Source organism: Patella vulgata, chromosome 2, assembly GCF_932274485.2.
Source record: "Patella vulgata chromosome 2, xgPatVulg1.2, whole genome shotgun sequence".
NCBI classification, from domain to species: Eukaryota; Metazoa; Mollusca; class Gastropoda; family Patellidae; genus Patella; species Patella vulgata.
In genome coordinates this window covers 282,722-305,064 of record NC_065880.2, presented here as the reverse complement: position 1 = coordinate 305,064, position 22,343 = coordinate 282,722, and the positions used below count along the sequence as shown (strand labels likewise).

The window sequence follows — 22,343 nt, the reverse complement described above, 5'->3', positions numbered from 1 at the left end:
GTTACGTCAGCTATCAAACCTCAATGGCTCACTAGTGAAATTTTAAATTTAATGCGACAGCGTGATTTCCATAAGAGTAAGAAAAATGACACCGAATATAAAAAGTGTCGAAATCGTTTAAAAACAATGATTCGTCAGTCTAAATCAAAATACCTCCAGGATCTGATCGGAGATAACAAAAATTCAGATATGGAATGCATTAAATTCAGCAGCTAAGTAACAGCAGTCCCCACATACCACTGGATAGCAATATAGTTAATGAGTTCTTCTCTAACATAGCCGAAAAAATTCTCAGTGCCAATACAGATAAAAACCAAATGAGATTAAATATATCGAAAACCAAAGCTATGCTAATCACAACGCAACAAAAAAGAAATATCCTTCCTGCTACTTTGAATATTAAATTACGTAATGAACCATTAGAAGTCGTCTCCTCGGTAAAAATATTGGGTGTTTTTCCCAATCATAATCTAACCGGGAAAGGAGTAAATTTCTAAACAAAATAAACCAGAAATTAGAAAATATCTTCCAGCTCCATTCCGTATCCTTTTCCACAATGTCCACTTTCAAACACATCTAGATTATTGTTTCCCAATATGGGACCGTTGTGATGCTAAATCTTTTGACCGTCTTTCTCGGCAGCAAATAATACCCTCAACTAGACAAATTGAAAATTCATACAATAGTAAATCGACATATCTCTAATCAATGTATATTTATTTATAAAATTCAATGCCCTGATTATTTATTTGATCTCTTACCTTATTATCAAACTCCTTATAATCATCTTAACAATAAACTTACTACTCTCAAGCCAAATATTAATATAGCTAAAAGCAGTATACGCTTTAAAGGGCCCAAACACTGGAATTCGTTGCCAGCTTTTTTAAAAACTTGAAATAACTTGAATCTTTTCATGAACAAACTTCTTCTTTACATCAAATCTACTTCAAATATCTTATCTTAAAAACCTATAAGCTTATCTCGTATGATATGTGTTCTGCGTGTATCTCTATATTATAAGCATGTACATATTGTATATTTGTTAATACATGTTATAGTTAAAACCAACAATGGACTTTCCAAACAAATAAGTTCAGATATCGGTGTCAAACAGGGATGTGTGTTATGTGTGTTATGTGTGTTAAGCCCCACGCTGTTTAATATTTATGTTAATGATTTGCAAACTTATATTGGTAACACAGCAGCTCCTTGTCTTGGTGATCTCAAAATATCTCACCTCTTATTTGCAGATGATCTTGTATTATTCTCAACTTCTTCGCTAGGTCTCCTAAAATCTCTTAACCAGCTGCATGAATATTGTACTAAGTGGAAATTGGAAGTAAACCCAATTAAATCTAAAATAATGTGTTTCATAAATACACCCAAAGATAATAAAATTTTCAAGCGCAAAAATGTAAATTTTACTTTTGGTAATACTTCTCTGGAAATCGTTAATTCATATATGTATTTAGGCGTAAATATAACTAATAACAATTCTTTTAAAGGAGCTATGTCTGACCTTTGCAAAGTAAAGTATGCGTCCCTAATCAATTACCTACAGAAGTTCTAATTAAACTGTACGACTCTGTTGTAAAGCAAATTGGATTGTATGCCTCTGATGTTTGGGGTTCCCATTTAGTGCACAATGTAAAATTAAATTTATCTAAATGGAGTAATATAGAACACAACAAGATAACCATAAAAACCTGTAAGTCAATATTGTGCCAACCCCCTAAAACTACTAATATGGGCTGTCTTGCTGAGCTAGGAATTTTCCCACTGCAACTAGATATATACCATAGAATGCTACTCTATTATAAAAGATTAAACCATCCTGACATGAAGGATTCAAATCCGTTACTAGCTGAAGCCTATAATGATGATATTAAAATAGCTAAGTCTAATATTAAACTCTCATGGACTGCCTTTATAACACACTTAATAAATTATTTCAATATAAATCCGTCAAACCTCACTAAAGTTAATATCAAATCATCACTCCAATCCAAATTCAACCCCCTTTTCACTGAATCATGCCACTCCAGTCCATTTAAAGCTTCAAAACTTAAGACCTACAGTTTATTTAAAACGGAAATCTATAAACCCGCTGAATATTTCTGTTATTTACATAACAAGAACTATAAAATAGCCATGACCGCACTCCGACTTAGTTCACACTCACTTCAAATTGAAATGGGCAGATACAAAAATGTCCCCCCAGATCTAAGAATATGCCAACAATGCTCTATGCACAAAACTGAAGATGAAGCACATTTTTTACTAGAATGTCCATTGTATGAAAATTTACGTACCGTTTACATATACCCAACATTTACGGATAATTATCTACCCTATTCTCTAGAAAATCTATTTAACCCACCCAAAACAGTTTCAAAATCAGTTAGTGCATTTGTATTTCATGCAATGAATCTATAATAAGAGCATAAATTGTGTAGCGCTACATGTACATGTATCACTGGATATACCTTTCTGTATCAAAATTATTATCTAGATTTCCATGTATTGATATATTTTATTCCACGTTATATTAATCGATTCATGTAATCCTTCTAGCATTCCTATATCATATTTCCATGTCAACACCTATACTAAGTCTTTCTGTTATTTATGTATTTATAATATTTATACCCATCCATCATGCTTGTGTTGAATGTCGTGTCATTATCAGACCAGTTTGTGGTAAATATGTATTCTGAGATGATTATCATACTGTTTGTCCTGTTAGTAAATGTGTAATTATGTAAAATTATCATTTGTCTTGTTTGTAAATACATGTATATATCTATTATCTGTTATACTATATCTTTATATACATGTTCATATTGTATGCTGTCCTTAATGGATGTTTTGATACAATAAAATCTTATCTTATCTTATCTTATCTTAGCCTAATCATCAACCCTTCTTAAATAAAGTCATTATTATTATTATTATACTGCATTTTTTAAATAAAATGTTTCGTTCATATATTATCTTGAAGTAGTTAAGTCTCTAACTCAATATCATCCACAGTCTTCCAGTCTACTGAACAAAGCTGCACATATATATCGTCCAACTGTCAATTAAATCATGATAGAGCTGGTAAATAAATATCTTTTTTTTTATGATTACATTGTTATATGAAAGGTTTTCAAATATGTGTACTTTTATAATTTTGGATTTTTATATGAAACATTTTGAAATGTGTATTAATAAAATATGTATTTTACCGCTTTTTGTATGAAATATTTTTAAATATGTGTATGTTTTAATTAAATATTGGCTTGTAAAGGAATTAAAATTAACCGCCATGGTATCTCGTTACCACGGTATAAATTTTAAGAATTACTTGAATTCGCACCCATAAAATGATATTTACTGATTAAAATATTATACAAAGAACAATTGTCTTTTATTATCTCAACTTCATTCATTACAATATATCGCATTCGTTGCAGTAATTATACTGGTATGAGCTAGGCTATTTGATATTGGGTTACAATTTGATAATACTGGGTAGTATTTATTGTCATGCAAATATATTTTAAATACTCTCGTCATTCAAATAATTTAATGGTCTAATTTAGCGCGTATCATGGTCCGAATCAGCCAAGAATCTGGTCCGAATCAGCCATAAATCTGGTCCGAATCGGCCAAGTCCCAATCAGCCATGGTCCCAATCAGCCGATTACCTCTTGGGTGACCCAGACTAACTGCTAATTTGGGTCTGGGTAGACGTGACTTGGTCAGTCGCCATATTTTGGCATGTTGCTGTGACAAATAATTGAATAATTATTAATTGGGTGCATGGATAAAATATGGCGAACACATTAATCACGAATGACATTATTGTATATAATTTTACTGTTGAATTCAAAGAAGGTATTTTGAAAAGTTTTATTATCTATCACATTCGTAGATATTGTTTTGGAAGAATTTAAAATTGTCTAAATATCTCATTTGTTTTGTGGTGACTGACGTCTGACAGTATAATATCATCATGTCAGTAGTCTATCTAATCCGTACTACTAAATCATAATAAGGCCTTCAGTTCAGTCAGGTCCATGGTTCAGTTAATTCATAATTATATTATGTTTACATATATAGGTCTACTTATTAGCATGAATTGATGAATGAAATGTGAATTTTGTTTTGTATGATGGGTCAAACGCAACAGTAATTTTTCTGATTGGATTATCATATTCTTATTCCTGTAGGGAGTTGGGTGGCCATGTTGTTAACGCGTGTGCATTGCATTATAAGATCTGTCATGGCATCAAGTGGCATGGTTTCGATTCCCCTCTTGTACTTGACAAGGAGTAGGGTGGCTTGTCTGACCTCGTGGGTTTTCTCTGGGTCCTCCGCTAATAAAATTTAACTATATTTTAGTACCGAAATAAGGTAGTTTGTGTCAAGTGGACGTTAAAACCCATTTCTCTCTCTCTAGTCTTAATTCCTGTAGCCAGACCCGTCAATCCGTCAACCCCTCAGAGCTGCAATGCTGTAGGGTGGTGTATAGAAACCATGATTTGGCAGTAGATTTCCAAAAGCGCGCAAAGCATAATTAATTACAAAAAAAAACCCCAAAAAACCCAATTGATTATTGATGTATAATGATTAATTTTCTAACTATGATCGAGAAATTAAACACGTTTTGTAAATTGGACACTCATTATCAAAATTAATCAGTCAGCTTAATTAACTTGACACAAGTACAAATTAGATGATTTGGGGTGATTTTAAATGATTTTTACAAATTTATTAACAAAGATTTGATATTAGACAATTGTGAAAGAAATTAGTACTAAATACACAAGATTAAAGGATACCCGGATTACAGTGTATAATATCGACATCATTCAATTTAATTATGTCGATTATCCTCTCACAATATACAGAAAATTTATTTTCTCGCAGATTCCGAACATTTGTTTTTCCATATATTCGAAAGAGCGTTCCGTGTTTTTCAGAATCGGCGAGACGTATTCCCATCTTGAAAATAAATATAGTTTGAGTTTATGTTGTATTTGAAATATTGTATTTGATGTTGTATGCGCGCAAACAAAGATGTCGGCCATTGCTGCCAAAAACAGGTCGTTTATTAATGGTTTATTTTATTCAATAATAGCTAAATTACACCGTACAATTACCCCAAATCAATGTTGATAACCAAAAGTCACAACCTTTTTTGTTTACATGCAAAGAGTTTCATCCTTTAGTTCCATAGTTTTGGCAAGATAATTAAAAAACCTCTTTGTTTGAAAATGTAGTAGAAATTTATTAACGCACAGTAGAGCTGTATATTGGGCACTTTACCACGTGATGTGGTAGGGTTGACAGGTCTGTAGCATTGTTGTATATGACATTACTGCACTTTCGTACACCTATGTGCTTCACTTTCATGACGAATATTAAATGGACGCAACCCAAATAATTTTTTTATTTATAGAGAACTTTATTTTTCAATATTGCATAAAACTGTTCCCCGAGATCAGTCACCATTTCTTGTTAAACTTAAGAATCAAGACACTAAGATGGCTTTATATTATACATACTGAACTTCCTCGTCAACGCTCCATTTAATGATAATTTTCTTCAGGTCCTGGTCAACGCTTTACTAGGCCCACCGTTAATCTGTCTGTTGATGGTCTTAGAGTTAGTTTTAACTTAATATTGGAATTTGATACATAATTTGAACATATATTTTCCCTTCAGGAGATAGTCTGGGTAAAGCTGGATGGGGAAGATGGCGGCGTTTGGTGGCCCGGCTATATTTGTTTTCGAACTTTAAGGTTTTGGCAGGAAAGATATGTGTAAGTTCCTTTTTCTTGTACGTTTAAGGCTTTCAAAATGGTGTTTAATTTTACTGGTTAGCTTTGTATAACATCAAGATATAACAATTCACTACATAATTCTTGAGAGTTATTTACCAATTGATTTATGATATATTACTAGAACACCTAGTGTGGTGGATACAATCACTTGGTTTATTATACTGCAACTTTTCAACAACATTTCTCAGGTAGTTTTCAAGCAAATACCTAATGTACAAATGCGATATATCATGGGTGAAATATATATATATATATATATATATCCAAAATTATTAGCTGCACGACTTTGTTTCACGGTAAATGATGAAAAGATAAAAAAGGTATGCCGACACAAACTGATTTCAACACTGGTTTAATAACATTTTAACATTTTAAAGTACTTTTTGTCCGTCTTGGGACTATTCATAAATAATGTCATTGTATAAAGATGGACAGTATAGTATATTTATACATATTTACATAGTAACACTGTGGTTTTAGTTACCATTGTCTATGGTTACATTATATCGTTAACTAATAGAAAACATGTACACACGTGTTAATCTATAGTATATGGGTTCAATTTATGAACAATGACTGGAAGATAATCGTGGGATTAAGAAAATTAATGAGGCTAATGGCCAATTGTTACTTAATTTCCTTTTCGTGGTGTCATCGACATTCATTTTATAAAAAGGGAAAATTTGGAATTTTACTTGTAGGTGTTGTGCACATTTAAAGATATGTCTATTTACAAATAAGGGCCCATTTTCAATATTACAATCCCGTCGATGGTTGCGCAGTGCGCACTCTATCCCGTAGATGAGTGGACGTCTCCCCTATGTAAAAATTTAAACACCCATTGCAAGTCAAGACATATATGAGATTTTTTGTGTCACAATTCATATTGTCGTTGACACTAAATGTAAACTTAGGAAAATGATATTTGCTATTTGGCGTAATATGGTCACAACATTTACATCGAAGATCCAGGCATTTAGATACATAAAAGCCGGTCCTTGTGATAGATGAATTGAATTTTTCTTTGGTTAGGAGGCGTTTCAGATTAGGTGGCTGTCTTTGTGATTTAATGAATTGAACATTATCAAATTTCGTTCTGAGGTTGTCGTTTGATGCCAGCCCAGCGGGCACACAACGTTGTGACAACATTGTTCAGGGGTTGTATCACAACGTCTGAAATAGGTCAGCTGTAGGTTGTTTTGCAACAAACTCTTACGTTGTGACAACGTTGTACGGACGTCAAAGCAACATTGTCACAACGTTGTGTGGTGGTTGACGAAAAGTTGTGACAACGTTGTACGGACGCCAAAGCAACATTGTCACAACGTTGTGTGGTGGTTGACGAAAAGTTGTGACAACGTTGTACGGACGTCAAAGCAACATTGTCACAACGTTGTGTGGTGGTTGACGAAAAGTTGTGACAACGCTGTACGGACGTTCAAGCAACATTGTCACAACGTTGTGTGGTGGTTGACGAAAAGTTGTCACGACGTCAGAATTTGTTGTTTTTCAACGTTGTGTGGTGGTTGGCGAAAAGTTGTCACGACGTCAGAATTTGTTGTTTTGAGGTTGTATAAAACCCAGTATAAGCCCCATCCGAACTCCCTACAGTTCTGCCCCCACTGGACTAACGAAGACGGGAATAGGCGGCCGGGCACGATGGAAGTTAAATTAGGTGTGTGTTCGGGGAAGGGGGGGGGGGGTGCTTAAATGCCCGACAGATTTGGGCCACGGTTTTGACATAGTGAAACGATACGCGAAGTTTCAACACCCTCACTCAATTAGAATCAAAGTTATTGTGTCCCATCACAACCAATCTAATTGCTTCTTTCTGAATAAAATCAGTATCAATTAATAGGACAGTACGTAGTTTCAAAACATTCAATTCAAACGATTATATTACAGTCAATATTAATGCTAGAGTCGTATAACTTTGCAGTAATGGGTAAAGGTAATAGAATCTGATCATTAAATTTTAAGTAATGGTCATGTAATGAGTAATGGAAGATTTCAAAAGTAATGAGTAATGGAAATGTAATTAATTACATTCCGAAAATCATGTAATGGTCAATTACATTTCAATTACATTTAATGGCGCATTCTTTGAATGGCATTTAGTAATTAGAACATAATCAAATAACGCACTTTTATGGAATAACAATTACTATGGTTTATTTCACTGCAACGTTTCAACAAGATTTCACAAGTCGTTTTCAAGCATATATACACAAATAAATAAAATGAGAAAGATATGAATATATATATAAACATCAGTGCGAACTATCCAATGGTATGCATGTCTTTAAATCTGATTGATTAAATGCTAAATTAGCACTAATCTTTAAATAGTAATAAAATGTAATTATTTACTTTCAATGTAATGGGTAATGAATGATATTGCTAAAAATGAGAAAGTAATTTTAATGCAATTGGTACTGTAATAATAATAATAATTTATTATTTATAATGCGCCTATTACCAATATAAAACACTCAATGCTCAATGGCGCAGTTAACATTTTGTGGACATCACACATAGAAAATAAAATAAAATTAAATGGATGATAAAAGAACTTAAAATGGCTTATAAAGATTATAATAAAATATGACATGTAATAAACAAATTTAAACTGTACATGTACTTAATTGGTCCCTCTTCTGTCCGGCTCATATTTTAGATGAGCCGAAACTGCTGTTATTATCTCGGCTTCATTGCAGCTCGGCTGACTGATCATTACACTATCTGAAGAATACAAAAAACTGTATATTTACTCTGTCAAATTTTGTAAATTATATAATTCAGTCCGATCAAAAAGGTGGTCCTGAAGCTGTAACAGATAATTCTGCATCCCATGAATTATGGACCAAAGGTGGCTTATTGGGTAAAACGCTGGCTCGCTTGTCTGGAGGTCGCATTTTCGATCCCTACATTTGCCGAGAAAGTTCAGTAGGCCTGACAAGGACAACTGTTAGTCGTTTGGATGGTATGAAAAACCGAGGCCTCGTGTACACATTGACGTGCAAGTAAAAGATCTCTTGGCAGTTGGAATTCGATATAAGAGTAGGCCATAGTGCCGCTGCCCGGGCAAATTTTTCCTTCATTGCACGCGGTATAGCGCATGCCCATCTTCATTAGCCTAGTCTGAGCAGAACAGTAGGACGTTAAACCCCATATGAATTATATTATATATGACCCAATAACACATTCTATATGAGACATCGCTTGTGTTATTACTTTCATATTCTCCATAAATTTGTACGTGTAAGAAAGGCATGGGTGTTAAATTACAAAAAAGATAGGTTGCCAGGCAACGAAACATACGCCCACAGCAGCTAAATCGTCCGGGCGGTCAACAAGAGTTGTCGCATATTTTTAGTTTTTTCGGTAATGAAACATTTATAATACACTAAAATCTGATTAAGAGCAACAACTCAGAAAACCATTAGAATTTGTTTGGTTTTTATAAAGTTCTGCCCCATGCTAACGTTTTGTATACAAAACTTTTAATACTGTATCATGGATTTAGCTGTCCAAGTCATAAAGATAGGTTGCCAGGCAACGAAACATACGCCCACAGTAGCTAAATCGTCCAGGCAGTCAACAACAGTTGTCACATATTTTTACTTTTTTCGGTAATGAAACATTTATAATACACTAAAATCTGATTAAGAGCAACAACTCAGAAAACCATTAGAATTTGTTAGGTTTTTATAAAGTTCTGCCCCATGCTAACGTTTTGTATACAAAACTTTTAATACTGTATCATGGATTTAGCTGTTTCAAGTCATAAAAATTCATTGAAAATCAATATACTTGTTCGCCTCAAGATCTTAAACTCTGTGTATCAATCTGGAGTCAATCGGATATTAACTTTGGCCTCTAGAGCGTCCCCAAGATTTTTCAAAGTGATCAAGGGCCATAACTTTGGCGGTAATTATCAGAAATCTTTGAAAATCAATAGGATTCTTCGCCTCGTGACCTCAAACACTGTGTATAAATTTAAAGTCAATGAGATTAACTTTAGCCTTTAGAGCATCCACAAGGTTTTTTTGAAGTGATCAAGGGCCATAACTCTGGAAGTAATTATCGAAAATCACTGAAAATGAATAGACTTCTTCGTCTCATGACCTTAAACACTGTGTATAAATTTAAAGTCAATCGGATATTAACTTTAGACTCTAGAGCGTCCACAAGATTTTTTAAAGTGATCAAGGGCCATAACTCTGGCAGTAATTATCGTAAATTGCTGAAAATCAATAGGCTTTTTCGTCTCATGACCTTAAACACTGCGTATAAATTTAAAGTCAATCGGATATTAACTTTGGCCTCTAGAGCGTCCACAAGATTTTTTGAAGTGATCAAGGGCCATAACTCTGGCAGTAATTATCGGAAATTGCTGAAAATCAATAGGATTCTTCGTCTCATGACCTTAAACACTGTGTATAAATTTAAAATCGATCGGATATTAATTTTGGCCTCTAGAGCGTCCACAAGATTTTTTGAAGTGATCAAGGGCCATAACTCTGGCAGTAATTATCGGATATAGCTGAAAATCAATAGGCTTCTTAGTCTCATGACCTTAAACACTATGTGTAAATTTAAAGTCGATCGGTTATTAGCTTTGGCCTCTAGAGCGTCCACAAGATTTTTCAAAATGATCAAGGGCCATAACTCTGGCAGTAATTATCGTAAATTGCTGGAAATCAATAGGATTCTTCGTCTCATGACCTTAAGCACTGTGTATAAATTTAAAGTCAATAGGATATAATAACTTTGGCCTCTAGAGAGTCCACAAGATTTTTTTGAAGTGATCAAAAGCCATAACTCTGGCAGTAATAATCAGAAATCGCTGAAAATCAATAGGCTTCTTCGTCTCATGACCTTAAACACTGTGTATAAATTTAAAGTCAATCGAATATTAACTTTGGCCGCTAGAGCGTCCACAAGATTTTTTTAAGTGATCAAGGGCAATAACTCTGGCAGTAATTATCGGAAATCGCTGAAAATCAATAGGCTTCTTCGTCTCATGACCTTAAACACTGTGTATAAAATTTAAAGTCAATCGGATATAAACTTTGGCCTCTAGAGCGTCCACAAGATTTTTTGAAGTGATCAAGGGCCATAACTCTGGCAGTAATTATCGGAAATTGCTGAAAATGAATAGACTTCTTCGTCTCATGACCTTAAACATTGTGTATAAATTTAAAGTCAATCGGATATTAACTTTGGCCTCTAGAGCGTCCACAAGATTTTTTGAAGTGATCAAGAGCCATAACTCTGGCAGTAATTATCGGAAATCACTGAAAATCAATAGGCTTCTTCGTCTCATGACCTTAAACACTGTGTATAAATTTAAAATCGATCGGATATTAATTTTGGCCTCTAGAGCGTCCACAAGATTTTTTGAAGTGATCAAGGGCCATAACTCTGGCAGTAATTATCGGATATCGCTGAAAATCAATAGGCTTCTTCGTCTCATGACCTTAAACACTATGTGTAAATTTAAAGTCGATCGGTTATTAGCTTTGGCCTCTAGAGCGTCCACAAGATTTTTCAAAATGATCAAGGGCCATAACTCTGGCAGTAATTATCGTAAATTGCTGGAAATCAATAGGATTCTTCGTCTCATGACCTTAAGCACTGTTTATAAATTTAAAGTCAATAGGATATAATAACTTTGGCCTCTAAAGAGTCCACAAGATTTTTTTGAAGTGATCAAAAGCCATAACTCTGGCAGTAATAATCAGAAATCGCTGAAAATCAATAGGCTTCTTCGTCTCATGACCTTAAACACTGTGTATAAATTTAAAGTCAATCGAATATTAACTTTGGCCTCTAGAGCGTCCACAAGATTTTTTTAAGTGATCAAGGGCAATAACTCTGGCAGTAATTATCGGAAATCGCTGAAAATCAATAGGCTTCTTCGTCTCATGACCTTAAACACTGTGTATAAAATTTAAAGTCAATCGGATATTAAGTTTGGCCTCTAGAGCGTCCACAAGATTTTTTGAAGTGATCAAGGGCAATAACTCTGGCAGTAATTATCGGAAATCGCTGAAAATCAATAGGCTTCTTCGTCTCATGACTTTAAACACTGTGTATAAATTTAAAGTCAATCGGATATTAACTGTGGCCTCTAGAGCGTCCACAAGATTTTTTGAAGTGATCAAGGGCCATAACTCTGGCAGTAATTATCGGAAATCGCTGAAAATCAATAGGCTTCTTCGTCTCATGACCTTAAACACTGTGTATAAATTTAAAATCGATCGGATATTAATTTTGGCCTCTAGAGCGTCCACAAGATTTTTTGAAGTGATCAAGGGCCATAACTCTGGCAGTAATTATCGGATATCGCTGAAAATCAATAGGCTTCTTCGTCTCATGATCTTAAACACTATGTGTAAATTTAAAGTCGATCGGTTATTAGCTTTGGCCTCTAGAGCGTCCACAAGATTTTTCAAAATGATCAAGGGCCATAACTCTGGCAGTAATTATCGTAAATTGCTGGAAATCAATAGGATTCTTCGTCTCATGACCTTAAGCACTGTGTATAAATTTAAAGTCAATAGGATATAATAACTTTGGCCTCTAGAGAGTCCACAAGATTTTTTTGAAGTGATCAAAAGCCATAACTCTGGCAGTAATAATCAGAAATCGCTGAAAATCAATAGGCTTCTTCGTCTCATGACCTTAAACACTGTGTATAAATTTAAAGTCAATCGAATATTAACTTTGGCCTCTAGAGCGTCCACAAGATTTTTTTAAGTGATCAAGGGCAATAACTCTGGCAGTAATTATCGGAAATCGCTGAAAATCAATAGGCTTCTTCGTCTCATGACCTTAAACACTGTGTATAAAATTTAAAGTCAATCGGATATTAAGTTTGGCCTCTAGAGCGTCCACAAGATTTTTTGAAGTGATCAAGGGCAATAACTCTGGCAGTAATTATCGGAAATCGCTGAAAATCAATAGGCTTCTTCGTCTCATGACCTTAAACACTGTGTATAAATTTAAAGTCAATCGGATATTAACTGTGGCCTCTAGAGCGTCCACAAGATTTTTTGAAGTGATCAAGGGCCATAACTCTGGCAGTAATTATCGGAAATCGCTGAAAATCAATAGGCTTCTTCGTCTCATGACCTTAAACCCTGTATATAAATTTTAAGTCAATCGGATATTAACTTTGGCCTCTAGAGCGTCCACAAGATATTTTGAAGTGATCAAGGGCCATAACTCTGGCAGTAATTATCGGAAATCGCCGAAAATCAATAGGCTTCTTCGTCTCATGACCTTAAACACTGTGTATAGATTTAAAGTCAATCGGATATTAAGTTTGGCCTCTAGAGCGTCCACAAGATTTTTTGAAGTGATCAAGGACCATAACTCTGGCAGTAATTATCGGAAATCGCTGAAAATCAATAGGCTTCTTCGTCTCATGACCTTAAACACTGTGTATAAATTTAAAGTCAATCGGATATTAACTTTGGCCTCTAGAGCGTCCCTAAGATTTTTTGAAGTGATCAAGCAATTGTGGACGCCGGACCGACGGACGAACGGACGGGGGCGAGGACAATATACGACCACATTTCAATGTCGGCGTATAAAAAGATCAACACTCATCGATGAAGTAATAAAAACTCGTGTATGCCCATACCATGTTTGATTATCAGATATTTAAGGATATGTTCGTAAATTGAGTATGATAAAAACAAACCTCGGACAACTTTGTAAATTTCTAAGTCCATTATGGACCGCCTCCCTTTATTTCCCTTTAAATTAAATTGGGCCATTAGGGAATTAGACATCAACCTGTTAAAATAAAAAGACATACTGTTTATGCATTTGACAATACCACGAATTTTGACTTTCCATTCCTTGACACCTAGATATGGACATAAATGGGTTGCAACGCATATAATAATGTAATATGTTTGTATATTAACTGATTTACATTCAATCGTTTCTGTTTTTACTGTAATGTCTAATCAGTTATGTTCGGCGAAATACGCCAAGAGAGAGAGAGAAATGGGGTTTAACGTCCACTTGACACAAACTTGGTCATTTCGGGACTAACACATGGTTCAATTTTATTTCAATAATTCGCTAGCGCGTAGGGGTCTTTTTAGCAGTGGGAGGAAACCGGAGGACCCGGAGAAAACCCACCAGGTTAGACAGGCGACCAAACTCCTTGTCACGTACAACCGGGGAATCGAAACCCCGCCAGTTGACTCAATGACAGACCGTATGATACAGCGTGCGCGTGCTAACCATTCGGCCATCCAACCCCCCATACGCGAAGAGTCCAAATTGAATGCCAGTCTTTGGCGTCTGGTTATTCAAGTTTACACCCGCATATAGTATTCTCTTGGGTATATTTAACTTCATTCTTCGAGTCTCTCTATTACAAATGAAATTTGAAAGCATTCTTGCGCGCGATTCGTGTGGCAATTTCAAAACTTTAACTTTGTGTTAAATATTGGACATTAGAAGCCCATCTTTTCACGGTTACAACATTGATGTTGGGTTTAATTAAACAATGAGTCCCATGGTTGCAATGTCGAAGACTGTGGTTGATATTGAGTTAGAGACTTGACTCCTTTAAGACGAAGACGATTGGAAAACGAATGTACGATTATTTTATCAATTTGTTTTCAAAAGAAAGAATACGACTTTAAACTGGTAACCACCAAGGCTCATCAGATGGGTTACCTATAGCTATAACATGAAATAAATGAAACACATCTAGTATATTATTATATTTCAATCACTGTAATATTTACAATCAATGTCAGTTCAATTATGCAGGTGTATGCTCATGGATATTGATGTTGTACATTTAATAATAAAATTACCCTTCACTTGAATTAAATCTAAAACCCACAAGCATGTAATTAAAGAGCTGTGGTGTTAACAGTCGCACTAGCCCGGCATTATATCCACCTGTCCGTAGATCGACAAAGTACAAGATTTAATTTTCAGAGCATATATGTTTTGTTGCATGTCAACCTATCTTTTTAATTAAGATCGTAGACTTGGTTGCCTAATAATTAAGATGTATACAGCGACTTGGTTAACCGTTCATCGGTTACTACTGGTGAAACGGTTAAAAAAATTACAAACCGATATTCGTTTTCATATCATATTTGACATTCAAAACCAGGAATGGTAGCCAAAATGTTTTCATTCACTAAAGACTATATAAATAGTTCATACAGCACAAAGTTCATATAGCATTTGTCATTTGTAATATATCACGGGAAATTAATGTCTTATTAATTCCCGCTCGAAGTTTTGTACACGTTACATTATTATTAACACTCCCTGCAAAGCTTGGGGTAGTATCAACTTATCTAAACAATTCATGAAATTGGTTACCCTATAAATTTAAAGATAATAGATAATGGGAAAGTCCATTATACAATACTATAAATATTGAAATGGCCCCTTCCAATTCCAGACATAGATTGAAATAGCTCTTTCCAAATCCAGACATAGCAAATGACCAAAAACTAAATGATTAAAATGCAATACAATTATAAAATAAAAACACTAAAGTTTCAGAACTAAAATAAATCATTTAAGAGATAATAAAACATATTTAAAATACTCAATTTACTTTGCAAGGAGGGTTCAATAATGAAATGACAATAGAAGTTCGACTACGTGGAAATGGCACCAGTAGAAAATAATCTACAATTACCGAAACATTTAATTCTTTTATATCATAATTATTTCTAAATGGACACAAAATATTAATTAATCGTAACATACCTAATTCTCAACTGTTACGCCTTCTAGCAACTTATAAAACTCGACAGTTTATCACAGCTCTATAAAAGCAGCCATGCAGGTTTGGCTGGGATTCCTTTTTGGCGGAAAGATGTTTAAATTTGATTGGGCCAACTGTCAACCTTGGGTGTGTTTTAAAAAAAAATATGTATAAGATAATTAATCTTGACCTTTATTGGTTTTTTTTTATATACCGGTACATTAAATATAGATATTTTGCAATTAAGTTACGAACGTAATTAAGTTTTAAAGGTGTAATAAACGTTTAATAAATGTTTTTTAAAAAATATTTTTTTTCAAATGGCGTGTATAGGTAATTGTTACTTATTCATTGCGGGTTCTTTATAAACGGTTCATAAACGTTTAAAAAAATCATATTTACGGTACTACGTTTTAATGGAAAATTTTGTAAGAAAACATCAATTATGAACGTTATCTAAACATATTATATTAAACATTTTTATCAATATTTATCGAAAACTTCTGAAAAACTTACACTTAAAACATTTAAAAAACGTTTAATAAATATTTTTTTTTTTTACATAACCTTTTAGAAACAAGAAAAATAACAAAAACAAAAACAAAAAACGTTTTTGAAATATTTTGTGCTTGCTGGGATTCACTTAGAACTGTAATTAATTAAATAATGGCCAGGTTTCACACTTATATATAATGAGCGCCATGGAAAACGCATCACTTAGTTTTTCGTATAACAAAATGATCCTGTAAACATATCTTATTTATTTTGCTTCTTATTGTGAACAATATTCAAATGGGAACACATCAATAACAACACACTTATGGATGTTTAATCTGTAATCAACGGTACAAAGTCAGAGGGGTCAAAACCAAAAGAACGACACAGATGTCAGTAGCGCGTGTGTCCTCCACGGGCTTTTACGCACGCTGTGCAGCGACGTCGCATGGAATTAACCAATGTTTGAAAGAAGGCCTGGGGCAAATTGTTCCATTCTTGGACAAGAGCAGCTTCTAAAGCAGCAATGGTGTGCATCTGTGGTCTCCGATACAGACGGCGTCCAATCTCATCCCAGACATGTTCTATTGGTGCCATGTCCGGAGACATGGCTGGCCAGTTCAAGACATTGATGTTGTTAGCAGCCAGGAAGTCCATATTAAAACGGGCGGTATGCGAACGTGCATTATCCTGTTGGAAGTGCTGAAGTTGTGGGTGCGCTCGAAACATCGGAACAACAATTGGTTGCAAGACATCATCACGGTAGGCTACAGCATTAACGCGACCCCTGCAAATGTGTAGGGCGGTCCGGTGATGAAATGTGAAGCCTCCCCACATCATTACACTTCCCCCACCCCATCGATTCGTTTCGAAGACGCAGCAGTCTGCAAGACGTTCCTCAAGACGTCTCCACACACGTTGACGGCCATCAGCGTGATAAAGATGAAAGCGACTCCCATCACTGAAGAGCACACTTTGCCAGTCTACTCTTCTCCATGTCTGGTGTGTCCTTGAGCCCATATCAAACGCCGCTGACGGTGATGATCCCTAAGGATAGCTCCAACATAAGGTCGTCGTCGAGTCCTACTTCTCTTAGACGACGTCTTACGGTGTTGGCACTTACTGGTCCTTGTCTTTCGACGACTGCCGCACATGTTTGAGTCGCTGGGCAGAATCTGTCACGCAGATGAGTGACCCGGATGTAGCGGTCTTGAGCCTGGGTTGTAACGCGTTGTGGACCAGGACGTTGACGGTCACGCGTTGATCCAGTAACTCGAATACGTTCCACCAACCTTACAGTAGTGGACTGATGACAATTGAGGTGTCTGGCAATAATAGCACGCGTAGACATGCCAGCCCTGGACATTCCCATGGCTTCATTCCGTTGATTTTCAGTAAGTCTCGGCATCTCTAGCTCGATTCCTTCACACGTCCAACAACAAATTACGATAAATTCACGTTTCACAGTTCATGTACAGCACATTAAGTTGAAAACATGTTTTTAAAAGGCTCACACACAATGCTGCAGGTGAATATTGGGTTTTTCATGTGCATCTCATGCAATTTTTTTTTGTGCACACGGGCCGAAATTTTTTGCGTTTGGGAGCATTGTGTGAAACAATAGTTCATAGTATTGCATAATATTATACATACAAAACCAACTAGTAATAAAATATTTGGGAAAAAAAGTGATGCGTTTTCCATGGCGCTCAGTAATATAACGGTATCTACTTAAAATGATCATTTAAATACTTAAAAGAGATTGAATTGATTTCATTATTCTTTTATTATTATTTCTTTTTTTTTATACCGGAATAGTATTATTAAATTTACATTAGCACTCTTAGATGTCGATCTACGGCTGTTTTTATTAATAATTTGTTTAGTGAAGCCGAATGATAAAAATTGCGTTAAGTCTACGTCGATCGAGATTTTGCCGTGGGTAACAAAACTCCGTCAAATCAAATAGCCCAGTGACGTGTAGAATAGATCAAATGGCTTGCTATGTGTCGCAAATTATTCGTTTAACGGCTATGTATATGAGTAATATGAAAAAACTAATGATGAGAGATTTCATTTAGTTAGATCTACTTGCGCAACACATCAACGCAAATGTCTAGCCTAGACAAGTGCAGATCACGTCGGTTCTAAATTCTACGTCGCTTGGCCTAGACTCGTGTATTCTGAGCGGACTGACACAATCATGCAGCTGGTCCAGCTAGTTTTAAAAGTTAAAGCAAGAATTTCATATTTTCTAAGAAAGTCAAAACATAATTATTTCTATATCTTTTGCTCAATAGGCTGTCAACTCAATATTATAGGATCATAGGTATCATTATGGCACTTATAAAATCATTCACACCGGAAATAATAACACAATTACCACCTTTGTTGTTCTACCCCCCCCCCCCCCATGGAAAAACTATCTGCAAACATTTGAATTAGAAGTTGAAAATGATATTTTGGCCAATTTCTCAACTGGCAATAGTGAATTATAGGAATAATAGGATTATTCTGTAACAAGGTAGGACTGTTTATAGATACCATCTATTTTAAAGCTTTACTTTAATACATTTTAAAAATATAACTTAAAAATATGAAATTCACTCGGCACAGCTGCAGTCTGAGTGTGTTTTGAAATGAACGTCGCCACTTACATCGCGGTAGTCAACAAAGTCCAAACCTACATTGCCGGTAATCAAATTCGAGGCGCTTTCATATTCAACTTAATAATAATAGTCTCTGTTACTACATGATGTATGTATAGGTGCGCGTGTTTTACATACATGTAAATATAGTTGGTGTTTTTGTTGTTTTATAGCCATTGATAATGCTGTTGCGTAGGTAGCCTAATGTTTTGTTTGTATTTGTATGCTGTCTCTAATAGCCTAATGGGGTGTTAAGATACAATATAATTTTATCTGATCTTATATTAGCCTTAGAAGAAGCAATTGACATTTTTATATCCCTTCCACATACCCGGTTGAGAGTTAAAATAATAGAACTTACCTTCGGCACGAACCAAAAAACCAACATGGCGTCCCAGAAGCATCTTTCGCGGCAACATTTAGAGTCACGTTATCAGTTTCCGCGGGAAAAAAAACCGCTAGTGTTACCAGATAATTTACTGAAGAATTAACCGGAATATTTGTCAGCTTCTAGTTGTTTTACAATAAGCCTTAAATAAAATGTATTATAGTTTGTATTGTGTTATTAAATCTCGATCTACGTCGTTAACCAATACAACTGTACCCAAGATCATACGTCAATTTCTATAGATAAGCGCATTGCAATTCCTGTTTTATGCACTGAATTTGTGTAGCAAACGCTGCACACTACACAATATGCATTAATCACCATTTTCTGTGTTTTGTGTTATTATTTCAATTGAAAAACACCGGATGTAAAAACAGCGACATTTAGGTGCGGGAGAGGCATCTCGTTTACAGTTCATAATACATTTTTATAATACTTGACGGACGCAAACGCCTTTTCTTGCTTTCCCAACCTGTGTGCTCAGCAACATGAAAGCAAGCCAGTATTGCCTATTTAGTACACCAATAACTTTAATGCATTAAAGGAAATTATGATTTCCGAAAAATTATAAAACAAATAACTGACCGATGTCGCACACCGCCGAGTGGGACCCGACGAAATGTTTCAATCCGCGATCAATGCAGTACAAATTCGCCGTGTTCAATGACAAGAAAGTGAAAATGTTTTATTATACTTAAAAATCATCGAATTTGGGGATCTTTATTTGACTGACAAGAAAGCAAAATATTTTCTTCCAAATAACATTCTGAAAGTTCCGCTTTCACTTTCTCTCGGGATTTTGAATGTGACTTTTTACCTAAATGGCTGCCGGGAACAGGGAATGTCAGGCAATGTCATGACCTTGACTCAGGTTACAACCCCAAAATTGACCTTGCGGGTGCGGGTCACGACTTTGACCTTGAGATTTATTCGTGATATCTGGGTGGTACATGAAGTTTTGGGACTTTTTCGATCCCAAGGTCAAGGGTCAGGTCAAAGGTCAAGGCCCCATTCGAAAGGTCAATGAGTTGCCTATCCATGGTCATGACCTTTGATTTGCCGCGCAGACCAGGGGCCCCACCATGTGCCCGGGAGCATCGAACTCAGTAGATATTTTGGTGACCTTGACCCTTTCTGATGACCTTGACCTACCGGGGTCATGTGGACTAAGATGACATTTTGGAAGGTCAAGGTCCAGTGGTCCTGACTTTATTAGATGGGCCCCTAGGGTTCAAAAACCAAAATACTTCCGGGGCCCCTAGCGGGTCAAGGTCACGACTTTTGGTTGGCGATTTTAAAAAATGAAGAACAAATGTTGGGTCAGTCTATCGGGTCACCAAACCCCGGGGCGATCGGATGACATTTTTGGGGAAAATTTCCCTAGAAAGTGAAATAGCTGAGCATTACAGCGGTGTGGTCTAAGGGCAGATAACTCGCCCATCCCAAATCGGATCCGACGACCTTGAGGTCGTGGCTATTTAAACTAAATTGACCCCTGGGAGTCTCGTGGTGACCTTGGTTTGACAATCAGAGGTCAAGGTTCGAACTGCTATATATGACGTTTCGATAACGTTATGACAATGTTGTGACAACGTTTTAACAACGTTGTGACAACAACCTGTATATGAAGTTTTGATAACGTTGTGACAACGTTGTGACAACAACCTGTATATGACGTTTTGATAACGTTTTGAAGACGTTGTGACAACGTTGTGACCACGTTGTAACAACGCCGTGACAACAACCTGTATATGACGTTTTGATAACGTTGTGACAACAACCTGTATATGACGTTTTGATAACGTTTTGAAGACGTTGTGACAACGTTGTGACCACGTTGTAACAACGCCGTGACAACAACCTGTATATGACGTTTTGATAACGTTGTGAGATATTGTGAGAACAACCTGTATAATAATGACGTTTTGATAACGTTTTGAAGACGTTGTGACAACGTTGTGACAAAGTTGTAAAACCGCTGTGACAACAACCTGTATATGACGTTTTGATAACGTTGTGACAACAACCTGTATATGACGTTTGAATAACGTTTTGATGACGTTGTGACAACGTTGTGACAACAACCTGTATATGACGTTTTGATAACGTTTTGAAGACGTTGTTACAACGTTGTGACAACGTTGTAACAACGCCGTGACGACAACCTGTATATGACGTTTTGATAACGTTGTGACAACGTTGTGACAACAACCTGTATATGACGTTAGAATAACGTCTTGATGACGTTGTGACAATGTTGTGACAACGTTGTGACAACAACCTGTATATGACGTTTTGATAACGTTTTGATGACGTTGTGACAACGTTGTGTCAACAACCTGTATATGACGTAAATACAACGTCGAATATTGGTCGAAAACACGTTGTACAACGTCACGACCAATATTGACGTTGTCACAATGTTGTAACAACGTTGCGTGCCCGCTGGGAGGATTGCCCTGCTCTCTTACATTGTTTTAAAGAAATTGGGATGTTGGGGGTTATGAGTAGCGACAAAGGTAATGATATTATCCGAACTGTCTTTTGCTTTAGTAGCCCTCAGTGTTTGAATATCAATTGCCAATACCTTATTTATCCCAACTTCTATTACCTCGAGGGGGTAATACTGTTTCAATAAATTTCTTTTTAGCTCACCTAATCTGACAACCCGGAGGTCTTCATCTATCACAATGGTGCATATTTTTCTAGCTAAAGAAAAAGGTATATTATTTTTGGTATGGTGTGGGTGACATGATTTATATGAAAGATAGTTTTTGGTATCTGTTTCTTTAGAATACATATCCGTCATAAGGAGTTCTCCCCTTCGTTTCACTAGAACGTCCAAGAATGCTATTTGCAGATCGTTCGTTTCAATTGTGAATTTGATATTTAGATCTAAGTCATTCATTATTTTTTGCAAATCTGCAATGTTGCCAATTCGTTCATTCCAAATACAGAATATATCGTCTAGGAATCGTTTCAACTGATTTTCTAAATATAATCTGTAATCCACGCCATGTTCAATTTCTACAATTGAGTATAGTTTTTCCTCAAGGAATCCCATTGTTAAGTTACTTAATTGTGGTGCCGCTTTGGTACCAATCGCTATACCAAGAATCTGTTTGTAATTGGTTTCGCCAAATGTAAAAGTGTTGTTAGTCAGGATGATTCGTATTGCTTTGAGGATGAAGTTGTTTGAAATTCTC

The 22,343-nt window shown here is 35.6% G+C and overlaps 1 long non-coding RNA gene across 2 annotated transcripts; it reads right to left on the bottom strand.

Moving 5' to 3' along the window:
* Nucleotides 1-8,114: 8,114 nt before the first annotated feature.
* LOC126811283 (uncharacterized) lies at nt 8,115-19,576 on the bottom strand. 2 transcript variants are annotated; one of them, XR_007675511.2, is made up of 3 exons: nt 19,111-19,576; nt 13,552-13,646; nt 8,115-8,579 (listed from the first exon to the last, which is right to left on the bottom strand). It is a non-coding gene; the product is annotated as an uncharacterized LOC126811283 (long non-coding RNA). The 2 variants fall into 2 exon arrangements; XR_008786162.1 differs by lacking the exon at nt 19,111-19,576 and adding an exon at nt 15,609-15,745.
* Between the last annotated feature and the right edge of the window lie 2,767 nt (nt 19,577-22,343).